This window comes from Pseudophryne corroboree, chromosome 2 (assembly GCF_028390025.1).
Source record: "Pseudophryne corroboree isolate aPseCor3 chromosome 2, aPseCor3.hap2, whole genome shotgun sequence".
NCBI classification, from domain to species: Eukaryota; Metazoa; Chordata; class Amphibia; order Anura; family Myobatrachidae; genus Pseudophryne; species Pseudophryne corroboree.
In genome coordinates this window covers 622920373-622935975 of record NC_086445.1, presented here as the reverse complement: position 1 = coordinate 622935975, position 15603 = coordinate 622920373, and the positions used below count along the sequence as shown (strand labels likewise).

The window sequence follows — 15603 nt, the reverse complement described above, 5'->3', positions numbered from 1 at the left end:
AACCTGCCATGGAATAATCATGCTGGATAGTGAGCCTGATCCAGCTTGCAATTGTCTTCTTCGAAGAAGGACACACAATTTTATTGGGATCAAAGAGAACGAACAGCGAGTCGGATTTCCTGTGACGAGCTGTCCTCTTTATGTATACCTTCAAAACCCTCACAACATCCAAAGACTTCGAAGTAGCAGAGGTGTCGGTGATAACCGGAACCACAATAGGTTGGTTAATGTGAAACGCAGACACCACTTTAGGAAGAAATTGCTGACGAGTTCAGAGTTCAGCTCTGTCCTCATGGAAAATTAAATAGGGGCTCTTGTGAGACAAAGCCCCCAGCTCCGACACACGTCTTGCTGAAGCCAAGGCCAACAGTGTGACGGTCTTCAACGTAAGATATTTTATGTCCACCTCCTGTAACGGTTCAAACCAGTCCGATTGGAGGAACTGCAGCACCAAATTGAGATCCCAAGGTGCCGTGGGAGGTACAAAGGGAGGTTGGATGTGCAGAACACCTCTCAAGAACGTCTGGACCTCAGGGAGAGAAGCTAATTGTTTTTGAAACAAAATGGATAAGGCCGAAATCTGGACTTTTATTGAGCCCAGACGTAGGCCCACATCCACACCTCCCTGCAGAAAAAGCAGGAAACGTCCCAGATGGAATTACATCTGCAGAAACATTTCTGCTCTCACACCAAGAGACGTAAATGTTCCAAATACGGTGGTAATGTTTAGACGTTACCCCTTCCTGGCTTGGATCATAGTCAGGATAACTTTGTTAGGGATCCTTCTTCTGGCTAGAATCAGCCGTTCAACTTCCATGCCGTCAAACGTAACCCCGGGAAGTCCTGATAGATGAACAGGTCCTGTTGCAGAAGATCCTCACGAAGAGGTAGAGGCCACAGATCTTCAAGGAGCATCTCCAGAAGGTCCGCGTACCAGACACTTCTTGGCCAGTCTGGAGCAATGAGTATTGCTTGAACCTTTTCCATTTTTATTCTTTTTAGAATTCTTGGGATCAGAGGAAGTGCAGGAAACACTTACACCATCTGATAAACCCATGGAGTTGTCAGAGCGTCTACTGCCACTGCCTGTGGGTATCTCGACCTGGAACAATACCGCTTAAGCTTCTTGTTGAGACGAGAGGCCATCATGTTGATTTATGGATATCCCCATCGACGTGTCAAGCACCTGAACACTTCTGGGTGAAGGCCCTACTTTCCCAGGTGCAGGTTGTGTCTGCTTCCCAGTTGTCTACTCCCGGAATGAAGACCGTCGACAACGCCACAGCGTTTTTTTCCTGCCCAGAGGAGAATTCTTGACACCTCTGACATTGCTGCTCTGCATTTCATTCCTCCCTGTCTATGTACGTCACTGCCGTCACATTGTTCGACTGTACCAGAATGGCCCAATCTTGAAGATATGAGGCCTGAATTCCGAATCTCCGACGCTCGACGAGGTGAGAAATCTGTAACCACCACAGAAGGGAGATCCTGTCTTTTGGCGATCCTCTGGTGCATGTGAAGATGGGTTCTGGACCATTTGTCCAACAAATCGAGCTTGAAGGGTCTTGCGTGAAACCTTCCGTATTGAAGCGCCTCGTAAGAGGCCACCATCTTACACAGAAGGCGAATGCATAGATGCACCGATATCCGGGTTGGCTTCAGGACATCCCAAACCATCGACTGGACTACCAATGCCTTTTCCAACGGAAGGAACACTTTCTGCGACTCCGTGTCCAGTATCATTCCCAGGAATGGGAGCCTCCGTGTTGGCGCTAGGTGAGATTTCGGAAGGTTCAGAATCCACCCGTGATACTGGAGAAGTTTGGTTGAGAGACCAATGCTGTCCAGCAACCTCTCCCTGGACGGCGCATTTATCAGAAGCTCGTCCAGGCACACACACAGGAAAAGGTTAAGCACAATCAATCCACAAAGAGCCCTTCAGGGAGACAGTTATTTGGAGCCAGCCCCCACCACGCCCTTATCGCTAATGCCAAGCTTAGCCGGGTCGCAGACTAAGTACCCGGATAGGGGACTTAGTACACTAATAATCGCTCCCCCCCTGCTATGACCCCCTGGTACCGCTGAGGTAATCTGGAGTCTCTCCGGAGGAGCTGCGTGTCCCTGTCAGTCAGTGTCCGTGTCCAGTGCAGAGGGAAAATGGTGCTAGTGAGCTGCTGGATCCGCTCATAGGCCCTCATTCCGAGTTGTTCGCTCGCAAGCTGCTTTTAGCAGCATTGCACACGCTAAGCCGCCGCCTACTGGGAGTGAATCTTAGCTTAGCAGAATTGCGAACGATTCTCAAAATTGCGAATAGAAATTTCTTAGCAGTTTCTGAGTAGCTCGACACTTACTCTGCCACTGCGATCAGTTCAGTCAGTTTCGTTCCTGGTTTGACGTCACAAACACACCCAGCGTTCGCCCAGACACTCCCCCGTTTCTCCAGCCACTCCCGCGTTTTTCCCAGAAACGGCAGCGTTTTTTCACACACACCCATAAAACGGTCAGTTTCCGCCCAGAAACACCCACTTCCTGTCAATCACACTCCGATCACCAGAACGAAGAAAAAACCTTGTAATGCCGTGAGTAAAATACCAAACTTCTTAGCAAATTTACTTGACACAGCCGCAGTGCGAACATTGCGCATGCGCAGTTAGCGGAAAATCGCACCGATGCGAAGAAAAATAACGAGCGAACAACTCGGAATGAGGGCCATAGTGAAGACCCGGCCCCTTCAATAGCGCACGGTCTTTCCGCTTTCTTTTTTTTATACCGGCTGAGGTAATCTGGTGCTTAAAATGGAGAGAAAACAATTTTAAGGCTGTTTTTGCAAGTGTGGGTACTGTGTACTGAGACGCAGCTGAGTACTGTGTCTGGAGACACATTCCGCCCCGGTTAGAAGCCGTGCGTCTCCGTACCCTCATGCCGACATAATGGCCGGCGCCCCGCTAACCGGGTCGCCGGCTAAGTACTCACCACTCTTCATTCTTTTGGCTGTTAGGGGTGGTGGCGTGCTTCAGGAATGTATGCTTGCCGTGGTGGGGCTTGCGAATAGTTCCCTCAGGAGCTCAGTGTCCTATCAGCGGGGAACGGGACCATTAACCCTTCAAGAGGTTGGGCCGCTCCCCCCCCCAAGTCCCATGAAGCAGGCAGGCTGGTGCCAACCAGCCCTGCCTGAAAATAACAAACATAAAATATATGCAGAAAACACTTCAGGAACTTCCATAAGCGTGACCGGCTCCTCCGGGCACATTTTCTAAACTAAGTCTGGTAGGAGGGGCATAGAGGGAGGAGCCAACCCACACTATCAAATTCTTAAAGTGCCCATGGCTCCTATTGGACCAGTCTATACCCCATGGTACTAAATGGAACCCCAGTATCCTCTAGGACGTAAGAGAAACTGTGATGGGCGCGCCAAGGCACAGACAGAGCCACGATTAGCGTGGCTCCATCTGTAGGATTCGGGACATGTTCCCAGAACCATGCATTTCCACAGCCGCGATCATGAAAATGGTTCACATGTCGAAGATTTTCTTTCGCCTGCCTCCATGCTGATCACAGAGTAAAATGACATACCAAAAAATAAAAAAATAAAAAATTAGCCATTCAAACACGTTAATGAAATATAGTGCAAACTGTAAAAAAAAAATTATAATAGAAAGAAATCCAGGGTATTTATTAAAGCTTGCAGAGAGAGTAAATTGTGAGTGATAAATACTAGCCAATCAGCTTCTGCCTTACATTTTACAGACTGTTTGAAAAATGACAGGAGCCGATTGGTTGGTACTTATTGCTCCCCAAGCTTTGTTTAATGCAATTCACTACTAGTCTACTATTGGTATAGAGCTTGAAAGAGAATAGTATGATAAGAAAGTTTAGTGCTTTTACAGTCAGCAAGGTCTCTAGTGATCAATGTTAGAAATATGCACACCGTTAATATTCTCTTCCCTGTGCTGTATAATCTGTTGCGTTCCATAACAAAAGAAATAATGTTTTTCCCTACTGTTTGCCAATTATTAATACCCACTGTTTGAATCCATAGTTGAAACCAATATTAAATGAATTCATTTCAATCTAACCAGTGTGTTGTCATTTTTCTCTAGTTACCCATTTATAGCAGTCCTAATTTTTCAATTTATTATGTACTAGCTGAAGTACCCAGCGTTGCCTGGGTTTAAATTGTCCAGTTATTAAGTTATCATCAAGGAGTTGGATGCAACTGTCAACATTTTAAAAATAAATAATTCGCTTAACAGCTTTTCCAACACACCTATGAGGTGGCTGTCCAGTGTCTCTTTCTGGGGTGTCGCCAGTAGCTCTGATCCCCAGCTTTTCTTTTTGTTCAGTTATATAAACACTTTTACATTGCGAGGTGGGTATAGGAGTTTACCTTCTGTTATCAATATTGCTATGCTAAGGCTTTTGGGTATACAGCATTTTTTGTCTTCCCACCTCCATTTCTATAAGTTATTTCAATTCATTAAAGTTTTCATCCAAATCCATCCAGTAGGAGGCCCAGAACAGGCTCTCTGTCTCATAGTTCTGCTTTGCGTGCACCAACGGGAGGTCTGACCCCAAACCCCCTAGTACGTTTTTCTGGGATCCAGTATTACCACTCTGAAGTTTTCTTCCAAATCCATCCAGTGGAAGTCCTAGAACAGGCTTACTTGGGTCACAGGTCTGTCTGGCGAATTCCGCCGTCCAAACATTTATAATATATATATTATTCCTCAACACAGGCAAAGTGTAGACAAGCTGGGGACTGATTCTGTTTAGTAGATTAAGGAATTCTTTAGAAGACACTACTTTTATACAACATAAAGCATAAGAAAATGTAAATAATCACACTGATACAAAACAAGATGTCATTAATTTATAATGTCTCAGTCGGGAGTGTGACCATTGTTTTGCTAAATGACAATGTATCGTCCCATCTCTGATCTACGCTCTCTACACAACATAGAAAACAACATTTCCAGAATGGACGTTGTAATAAATAAATAAATGTATACTGAACATCGGCATGCAGCCAGGAACAAATGAATGACTAGTGAAGCTTTCGTTTTATATTTAAGCACCTAAAAATGCCATTTACTGACTTGCTTATTTCATCAACTGCATATCATATAGTGAATTTGATTATAGCCATAACCTCCTTTTGTATAATATGATCTATTTCCTTGTTCTGCCTATAAATTCCAGAGGTTATTTATCTTTAAATCCTGTGACACACAAGAGTCAAACTGAAGGGCAGGGAGAATATACGGCAGATCCTGCTCTCATCTGCTGTAACGGAGATTCTCAGCAACATGAATACGCAACGTGGAACAAACGGAGAGAAAGGCTGATACAATTCTGTCATTCTCTCTTGGTGAACTGGGTTTCTAAAATAAAAAAATACCTGCTATATGTGTCTTTGACTGATCAGGCACAGATCTGGCTCATTTTTACAATAGTGTATCTAACCGGTTTTAGTTTATTTTAATTTATTTTATTTAAAAAAAAATATCTGCATATTAATACTGTATTTCTAGAAGCAGATAGATTGCTTCACCAATTCTCCATTACCTCTCAACAGTAATTAAATGATGGAAAAGAGAAACACAATGTCAGGGAGCATGTCATTTCATATGGCAAACCATTTCCCATGTCTACGTATAATCTGTGCATCTTGCTTTCAAGCAAATGTTCTCCTTGCACTGCAATGCCAGTATAATTTCTAGGTAGTAAGCACCACTTACTGTCCCCAGCAGGGTTCACATGTCAGCAGCTGCCACTGAAAGGCTGAAACCAGTGTTTTCACAGAGCATCATTTCACACACAGGTGGGCAATGCTGATGAACATGCAGTTTCTCTCATGTCACGCCAGCCTGAAAAGCTGGCTGTATTCAGACCCCTGCCTTTCCCTTGGGGAACGGTGTGCAAGAAAAGTACTGCACGTATCATACTGGAATAAATAGAATCTACTGGTAAGCTAACGAAGATATAGCTAAATGGTGTTCTGGAGCAGCTGTGCTGCTTACAAAGATATACATAGTAACTATGTGGTATATGCTAAAGCCACATACCTAGAAAACACAGTATGTTCTGATGTCCACCCAACCACCCCCTCTATGACCAGGTCATGGCACATGTACGTATCATACCTGAAGACGCCTCAGCAGCAGTGCGGTTATGTATCATACTGTATAACAGGGCTCTATGCTATTACACCTGCCATTTTCTGCTTACAGCACCATCACGCCACATATACGGCACAATGGGTGGTTATCATGGAAAAGAATAAATGCATATTCAATGCCATGAATTTTCAATGATTTTTTTTTTTATCTGTTCAATATACATCAACAGCTCATGTATTTATTCAACACTCTGATCTATATATACCCTATTTGTTTACAAATGTTGATCCAAACTAATTATCACAACCCAAATGGCTCAAAATTAAATGTCCTAATACAGTTTGCTCCTGTAAGAGAAAATCTGTTTATCTAAATATCAAGCTCAATTGGATTCTAAATTTCAGGAACGGTCTGTTCCAGGGAAGACAAAGTGTTATGGAAAGAATGTGATTGTGCAGAGTCAGTGGACTGTGAACTGTAAGAATACAGATTGCACAGCCTCACAGTGCGGCCTTAGACAAATCAGCTTTCTTCTTCCCCTAAACCAACACTACACCTGGAGCACAGAATACAGATGCACCGGGAAAGCACACCCTCTTCATATAAAGCCAGACAGACAGAGAAGTAAAAGCCCAGCAATCATATTTCCATATGTATGCACCACTGTAAAATTAGGGATGCAGTCAATATGCCGGCTGTTGGAATCCCGGCGTTCAGGAGACTGATGCCAGAAAGCCGTCAGTCAGCATTTTAATCGACATATATTTCAATACTTTTCATTTTGCTTTAAGTAAAGACACAGCAATTAAGAAAAAAAATTTAAATATCCAAAATAAGAAATGAGAAATAAGATATGAATCAATGATTAGAAACATGTACGCCCCACTGCAGCTTAGGAAACATTACAAACAAAAATTGCATGAGATATGAATTATTCAGTGTCAGTAAGAAGCTGTAGCAACTGGAAGAGAAAAAGGAAACTCCTAGCATTGGTACAATAACAGCTAGGAGGATGAATTGGCAACTTGCTTTATTTAGGCCAGTGGGTAACCAATGCGCTAACTTTAAGAGGGCGGGTGTTAAGGACTTTTATCCGGTAATGCAACTTTCAAAATGCTGGAGATTATTCAAGAAAGATCGTGGGCAAAAAGTTAAAGGGCGGAAACAAACATGGAGCCTGAACGGGATAAAGACCAGCCAAGTACAGCTATTGATCATCTCTAGCATCCTGACGAAGCCGCAAGGTAAAACACGTGGATTAGCGAGAACATCGATCGCCGCCAGCCACAACCACCGCCGGACACCCTGAGATTCGGGCTCCAGTAAGGACATAGAGGAGACGTGGGGAGCGGCGGCAAAGTCTGCTGGCAGACATTTACACACAACGCTGCAGCCCAAAGAAAGAAACCAGGAATCCCCCAAACTGCGATTTTGAGCATCAGACGGCGGGGAGGACACAAAGGTAAAACCTTCTGGAATTTACACTGCAGGACTACATGCTTTATTTCTATTCATATCTATGAGGAGATATTTAAAAGGGGAAAGAGTAAAACGCTGAATGATATATCAACCCCTACACACTAACTGAATACAAAGAAACATCTTCAATGCCTCAAAAACAGGAGCTCGTTATAAAGAAACTTTGTATTACAAATCAGCTACATTAGTAAACTTACATGTTTGTTATGTCTCACTGTGACAAACTTCTCAGTATACTGGTACTAGGTGTTATTATATAATTTGACATTAGAGAGAAAAAAAAAATCATACATTTTATAAATTTCATATTTTATTTAAAATAAATTACTTTGTTACTCTCCGATTTGCATTGATTATTTGCATTAATAAGAAATATAAAAGGAAAGCGCTGGGAACGCCCATCTGCATGTTAAACTTAGATCTCCCCTAATTAGCAATCAGTGGTATAGCGATGACTGCTATCTAGGGGAGGTCACCCAGTATGTACCCAGCTTTAGTATATATCATGTAGGATTTCTGGAATGGTACAGACATTTTTGCAGGCATTTTTCTTACAGAATCATATTTCCCTGTTCATTGCTACTTTTTATATGTATAAAACTAGAGACAGATACTAAAAAATAGAACATTGATTCTACCCGTAGCTTTTGACAATTTGCGAGTCAAGAAAACTCCCTAAAATCTTCTCAGCCACTTATACCGCTTTCAGATCGCAATGCTGGGTACCACGCGGGAATTGGAAACAGCTCCTTCCCGGGTGGCACCCAGCACTGGACCTTTCACACTGCCCTCCCGATTCAGCACTATGCAGAGTCAGGTTGCCATAAAGGCGGGGTGGGGGGGTGGGGGGTGGAGCCAGCAACGGGGGTGGAGGTGGCTCTGGGAGATGAGCTCATCTCCGCACAGCCTCTCCCTATGTAGTGAAAGGGTCCCAACGACCCGGCAACCTGTTCACACTGCCCTAGACCCGGTATTCAACCCGGGAATAACCATTCTTATAACCCAGTTTGAATTACCGGGTCAGGCGACACGGGTTTTCTGAAGGGACCCTTTCACACCGCACAGTGACCCATGTCGACCTGGCAATATACTGGATTATCTGTGCAATGAGAAAAGGGTATCAGAAAGCTATTGAGCTAAACTGGATGCTGCAGCAGCCCAAACTCAGAAGAACAATTCCCTCCATGCTGATAGATCATCAGCTGAGTGTGTGGGGTGGGCAGAGCACCCTGAAGGTTTGGATAGAAGGCAAATGCATTAGCTATAAAAGTACTCAGTGAGCCACCAACTTGGTATACAGTAGTCAATAAAAGCCCTCATCTTGGTCTTCAGACGGTATCCATAGCATATCTTGCATGAAAGCAATCTTCTTAGAGTGGTCTATGCAAAACCCCCACACACTCAATGGTACTACACCAACAATCATTCCACCCCAATAAATAATAAAAGTCAAGCACCAGATGTTTTGTCATAAAGATAAATATTCACTTCAAATTGAATAGCATTATGTGACCAAAGTCAAATTCCTAAGTTCCAGATTGTTGCCATACCAAAAACCATACAATACACACTGTATACTGTATATATTAAAGGAGGAAAAAAAATCAATTTCTTTCAGTAAGGTGGTCACAAGGTGGCACTCTAGCATTCATTTCTAGCAGAGCTAGGAAACTGTCTGCAAGTACAGGCTATAAATTACACTGTAAGCCTGCCATCATCGTCACCATCATCCAGCCCTTGGAAGAGATTCAGAAAGGTCTGTTTCAATTCCCTCTCTTTTGGTCAGGTCAGGATTGGGTACTTTAAGCCTGTGCAAATGCTTTTAGCCCTGCGGCTTTAAATTACAAAACATGACATGTGACCTGTGCCTTGCCTCTCATGAGATCAGCTATAAGATTTATAAATATTTAAGGAGGTCAGTATTGGCCTAAACAACAGGACACACTGAAAGAGTGATGGCAGCTAAAAAAGCCTTAACATACTGGAGCAATACCCAAATATGCACTGCACTGGTTGGATGAGCCAAGCTATTTAAACACGTGCATACTGTAAATGTAGTTTTCTGTTGTATTAAGCATTCAGGTTGTTGCCTCAAGTAAGGAATCTTCAGAAGCTACATTTCTGTGTAAAAATTCATTTTCAGGGTATTTTATTTGGTGTTAACATCTTATTGAAATGTGTTGTACAAAGGTCTGCTTAAATAACATTCTCTAAGGTTTGTTACCTACTGGTGTTATATTTGCATACAGTATAATATAATATAACATATAATATAATATGAGGAAAAAACGTAGAACTTAGGAGTTTACACGTGTCCAATAAGCATGTGCACTTGAATTCAGTGGGGTTTCTAGTGATTCCAGTAATACAAAAACACAAATAAACCCACAAAATAGATCCTTAGCTTTGCTTAACAAGCATATTCTGATTATCTTCTGGATATTATTAATGGGCCAAATGTAATGGAGAAAGCCTGAAGCAGAGTGTGAGCAGAGCCGCACGCCGTGCCAGTTTCAGTGTACCCTAGTAGCAAAACTGTGGAAGGGCATGCTGGGATGTGTAGTTCCACAGCAGCTGGAGGGGAGAATGGTGAATACCCCTGTTCTAAAGGGATGACAAACCAAAAACATACACATCCCATATATATGTTAATGGTTATTACAGATTCTTGGGGACAAGTATTATTGACGATCTAACTTTTTTTTTTTTTTGACCGGTGTTTGATTATACTGTTCAGAACCCTTTTAACTAATTCTTGGTAGACCAGAAATGTAATATTCAGGAACGCTGATGACTACTATAGGAAAATGGGGACAGAAAGATGGAGTGAACTTTAGTCTAAATTTGAAATATATTATTGCAGAAATCAACCCTAATTAACATCATGGGCAGAATTCAATCGATTACCGTTCCCGAGCTCCCATCTAAAGTGACAGGAGAAGGAGCGATATTAAAGTCTTGTTTCGGTGCCCATAGAGGTCAGGTTTAGTTGCATATAATGGCTAAACGCGACCAAAGTGCTGGGCGCACTTGTGAAAAGTGCAGTTTTGGCACATAAATGAGTCAATTTTGGCGCATTTCAGATTGCCACCCCCGGGTGGGTGCGAGCTGAGATGCAGACATCGGCAGCTATCGTACCCGAACAGAGCTACAACTAAATAGCTGTCTTTGGGCGCCATCTAGAAAAATTTGCATTCCACCCAATTTTACATTTTTAGAGGCTCAAAAGGACTATATGCATATTACTAAAATGCATGACCAGAAGGCTTCTAATTTGTGGCTCTTTGGCATGGGAAGAACCAAAAACATAAAAAATTATTTGTCTTGTCTGTAAATGTCTGCCCACTGACACAAAAAGGAGAACAGGTTTCCAAATGTCACTTGGTTTGAGTGCGAGGGCTATGTGGCTGAAGCCTTCTACTGCCTGATATTAATCAAGGATGCACATATGTATGAATTGGTCTATTGGTATCCTAGAATTGTACTCACCTTTGTAGCTGCTGCCAGGAACAGAACTGCCAATATGCTTTCTGACAACTAGCATTTCAAAGTCATTTTCCTGCTCAATATTCCCAAATTGTGTTTCACATAATGTAAGTAGCATATTACTCTGCCTGTGTGCATAACCCTACATTTACTTACATTGCTAATTCATGCCCATTTCTAATTTGTCTAAATCTTTCTGTAGCTAACCTGGCGTGTTACTAATGGTAAATTTCTATTTTATTACCAGTTCTTTATACAGTGCATTTATATTCTGCAGCATTTTTACAAAGAATATTTGCCCATCAGTCCCTGCCACAGTGGAGCTTACAATCTATATTCCCTACCACATGTACACACACTAGCATTCATTTGTTTCATTTATTTTTTTGTTAAGAGCCAATAAATCTATATTTGTGGCGTGTGGGAGGAAACCGGAGTACCCAGAGGAAATCCACACATGCAATTAAAGAACATACAAACTCCACAGAGTTAGGGCCTTGGTGGAAATCCAACCCAAGACCTCAGTGCTGTGAGGCAGTAATCAACCAATTATTTCTATACAGAGACACATGAAACAATACAGTTGCATCGGGATGTATAAAATGAGTGTGCTCTTCCAGAAGGGTCTCTAACACTGAAATTACCTAGTGACAAATTAAACAGAGGTGCGAACCGCTTCCACAAGGTAAAATGGAAAGTGAGAATAATGGAGGCATAGCTGTGGCATGAGCATGACAAGGCTGAAGGGAGTTAGGATCAGTGGCTCATGGAGTACCAGAACTCCACAGGAGGCTGAAAACACCATGATCAGTTGGGGACATGAGAGGACTAATCCTTCAGTGTTCTAGATGTCTCCAGGGGTTTGTGTAGACTGATCCAGGGCTCATAAGCCTGGGACAGGCTAAACACAGCCAGGAAATCAGTGGTTGTGGTAGTAGTCTCTGATTCAGGTACACATCACAGGCAATATGGCTGCTCAGGATGCAGGCTCTGTGACACCAAGTAATAAACAGTCTCCTAAATCAGAGTAGAGACGTTACGGGGATAAGCTTAATGCAGTCACAGCTTACACGTCCTAAACATAGCTCAGCAAGTACACACCATATATTCATCACATAATCATTTTAACCCATGTCATGGAACTCCTGAGAGTAGTTCACAGAACACCTTCTGGGATTCACTGCTCTAAGCCATCTATACTGTACTGTAAAGAAAAAAAAGAAGAAGAGCAGACGCTCCTTTTTCAAGTGTGTGTGTGTGTGTGTGTGTGTGTGTGTGTGTGTGTGTGTGTGTGTGTATATATATATATATATATATATATATATATATATATGTTTTGGGTCACAGCTGCTGCGACCCAAAACATGGCGGCCCGATAACTGCCTCTGGAGCTAGGCGGCATAGGCAGTGGGCTACCCTAAACATGCGAGTGCTGGGGGGGGTGGATGACCCGGCATGCGGTAACTTGCCCTGTGCTGGGTGGCCCTCCGCACGCTGGAGAAAGGAGTTGCAGTTTTGCTATTTCTCACAAAACTACAACTCATGCTGAATCGGGTCCTAAGTCCCACTGGTAAAGAGATCTGCTGCAGCAAACCATTGATTGGTCCCAAAGGTTTGATCACTACATGAAATCATTAATATCTCCATATCATGGTTTGACACAAGGCCACTTGAATGCCATGTTTCTTTCGTACAGGGGGGGGGGGGGGGGGGGAAACAAAAAACAAAAAAAGGACTCCACTACCATTTAAAAAAAACATGCATCGGTAGCCACAAGTTTCAGCAGATTTGTGTATTGTGAATTTGGACCCAAATGTCCCCTGCCAGTCATCACCACTATTACTGGTTTCTCCATTTGATAAATAAAAATGTTGTGTTTTACATTATAGCAAAAATGGCATCCAAACATTGTGGTAGTAATCCTCGTCTACAGCTATAGATGGGAATGGCTCACAATTTACAAAGCAATCTTGCAAAGTGGCTTTTAATTCAGTCAGTAAATTTGCTTCAAATACTTGACATTAAACACATTTATCAGATTAAAAAAAAATATGAAACCATATTTAAAAATGTCAATTTGGTGGAGTGTTCCTGGGGTCTTAATAAAACAAACAAAACACTATCTATGCATAAAACACATAGGGGGAAAGTCAGCTGCCCATGGTAATTTACTGGGCAGTAAAAATTGTACTTTTGCAAATTTTTTTTTTTTTAAGGGGCGATCCAATTAGAGCCCGTTCTTACCGCCAGAAAAATTACCAGTTTTTAGACAAAAACCTCATAGGATTCGTGATAAGTTCACAGACCTATTTCTTCTAACATCCACAATTGTGAAAACAGAGCACTTAAAGGGCATTTTCTGGGGGACTTCAGTGGATCACAAAAAAAATTCCTTGATAAGTGCAGTCGTCAGGCTAACTTTGAGGCTAATTTGATAGCCCCGGGAGATAGGCCCGCAGACAACTGAATTCCCCCCATAGGGGCTAATGCAATTTTGGAACACAAATTAGTTTTGCATCCACTGCAGCAAAGCATACATAAATACGTGTAATGCAGTCATGGTAACGCTGTTGAGTTCAGAGAGGGCTGTGCCAACAGAATTGTGGGCTATGCAGAGTTGGGTGTACGTGTAATTGTGCCTGTTTCAGACAGATCGCTTGTACAAGGGATAAGACAGAAATAATGACGAAGCAATTACAAAACCATAACAAAAAATCTTAAATAAGATTTTCTACCTTCAAACATACTTGCTGACTTTTAAATTTCCCCACTTCAAGCAAAGTAGCTGATCACTGAGGCATCAGGAGGCCACATCATCTTGAAGTATGATACCAAAAGAGGGGAAGGGGTCAAGATGACAGGATTCTCTATGACTGGCTCCATCACATTCTCAGTTCCTCCCATTTCAGTAGGATACGGGCTGCAAGCAGAAGGATCACCTTCTCTTTTGGGAGTAAATGGGACTCCCTGAGAATTTAGTAGTCTCCCGGACATTCCAGGAGAGCAGGCAAGTACATCTTCAGAGCACTTTGATTTAGTCACTTTTATATATATATATTTGTCATCCTTGTGCTTTTCTTCCATGATTTTCTATAGCTCAGCAGAATGCTTGATATTTATTGATGTGCAATAGAAACAGCTCTACATACAGCAATCTTATGTAGTGTCACAAACAGCTCTGCCAGATTACCTAACTCAGAGCTAAAAACCACAGGACGAGGTGAGTAACAAAAAGCACTGCATTTAGTTAAAGTTGCATACATTAGTCATATGGAGGACAAATAGCCTCCAACACATCTTAGAAACACTTCCTTTGCTTGTGTATAATAGAATACTAACTGCTACCAACTCCTGAGTGAGATGTTAATAACAGAATCGGTAACACAGACTAGAGTACTGCTGGGAAAGACACCACCCCTAGCGCTAGCTGACACACCCATTTTCCAGAAGTGGGGCTTGTCACACTATAATAAATCTGACCCTTAATCCATAAAACATTAGCATTTAGCAACATTCACAGAGGTTCTCTCTGTACAGCTAGGTGATGCAGTTTAACCATCTCTCAGATGTGAAACAGGGCACACTATGATTACCAGAAATCGTTCCTTGAATGTTAAATGTGCATATCTTAAATACCATTACATTGATTTGTGTTTCTTTTGTTCACTATATTTAAAATAACAAAACAAAAAAATCAAAACACCAAAACAGTCTTTGTCCTCTCTGTAATTCCAGCAGACAGAACCTCTTATGCCTCCTAACTGAGTGCTATATGGCATCTTTAATGATGATATATGGCTGTCCTTCTCTGTAGCTCAACTGGGAGGAGGTGTAGGGTGGTCAAACATGTGACACTGCAGGCAGGGTATCAACAATCGGATTATAATCCATGTCAGTTTGAGTTAATGCAAAACTGTAATCCTCTTTAACAAGAGATCAGAATCAGTGCCATGAGTTATGTTCAGTCTGTAATCAGATAAGAAACAGAGCAAGCCTCTAATAAAAGAGTAATGAGAAGCCTTAATGATGCTGTTAAAAGGTATCACAAGTTAAAATATGGCTCTTGTTCTAACCGATTAAATCATTGTAGCATATTTGCAGTCTTGTCCTACCTGTCAGACTAACCTGTGACTTCAGAAAAGATAAACACTCCACTAAACTTCAACAAATTAACCCATTTAATGCCAGAAAGACCAGGGTGATAAAGGAGTAAAAGGACCACTAAGCATCAAATACAAATTGCATTGCATAACAGAACTACCAATACATTTTACAAATATGCTGTACAATTTTTAGGATCTTAAAGAGCAGAACATACTTAAAATAAAGTTCTGCACGTGAGCAGAAACATTTTCCAATACACAGCAGACTGCCCATAGTTGGTTCATATCTGCTAAAGTGTGTGTTTGTGTGTCACAAATATACGCACACTAAGGGTGGTTTCCAATTACCTGCGGTCAATTGTATCGCCAGGGGCTATCCTATTAGTACCGACGCAGCAGGCTCCTCCCCACGATGC

General features: G+C 42.2%; 1 protein-coding gene across 2 annotated transcripts in view; it reads right to left on the bottom strand.

Annotated features, from left to right (window-relative positions):
• AATF (apoptosis antagonizing transcription factor) overlaps positions 1-15603 on the bottom strand; it is a 402606-nt gene that overhangs the window by 8936 nt on the left and 378067 nt on the right. The window lies entirely within an intron of this gene.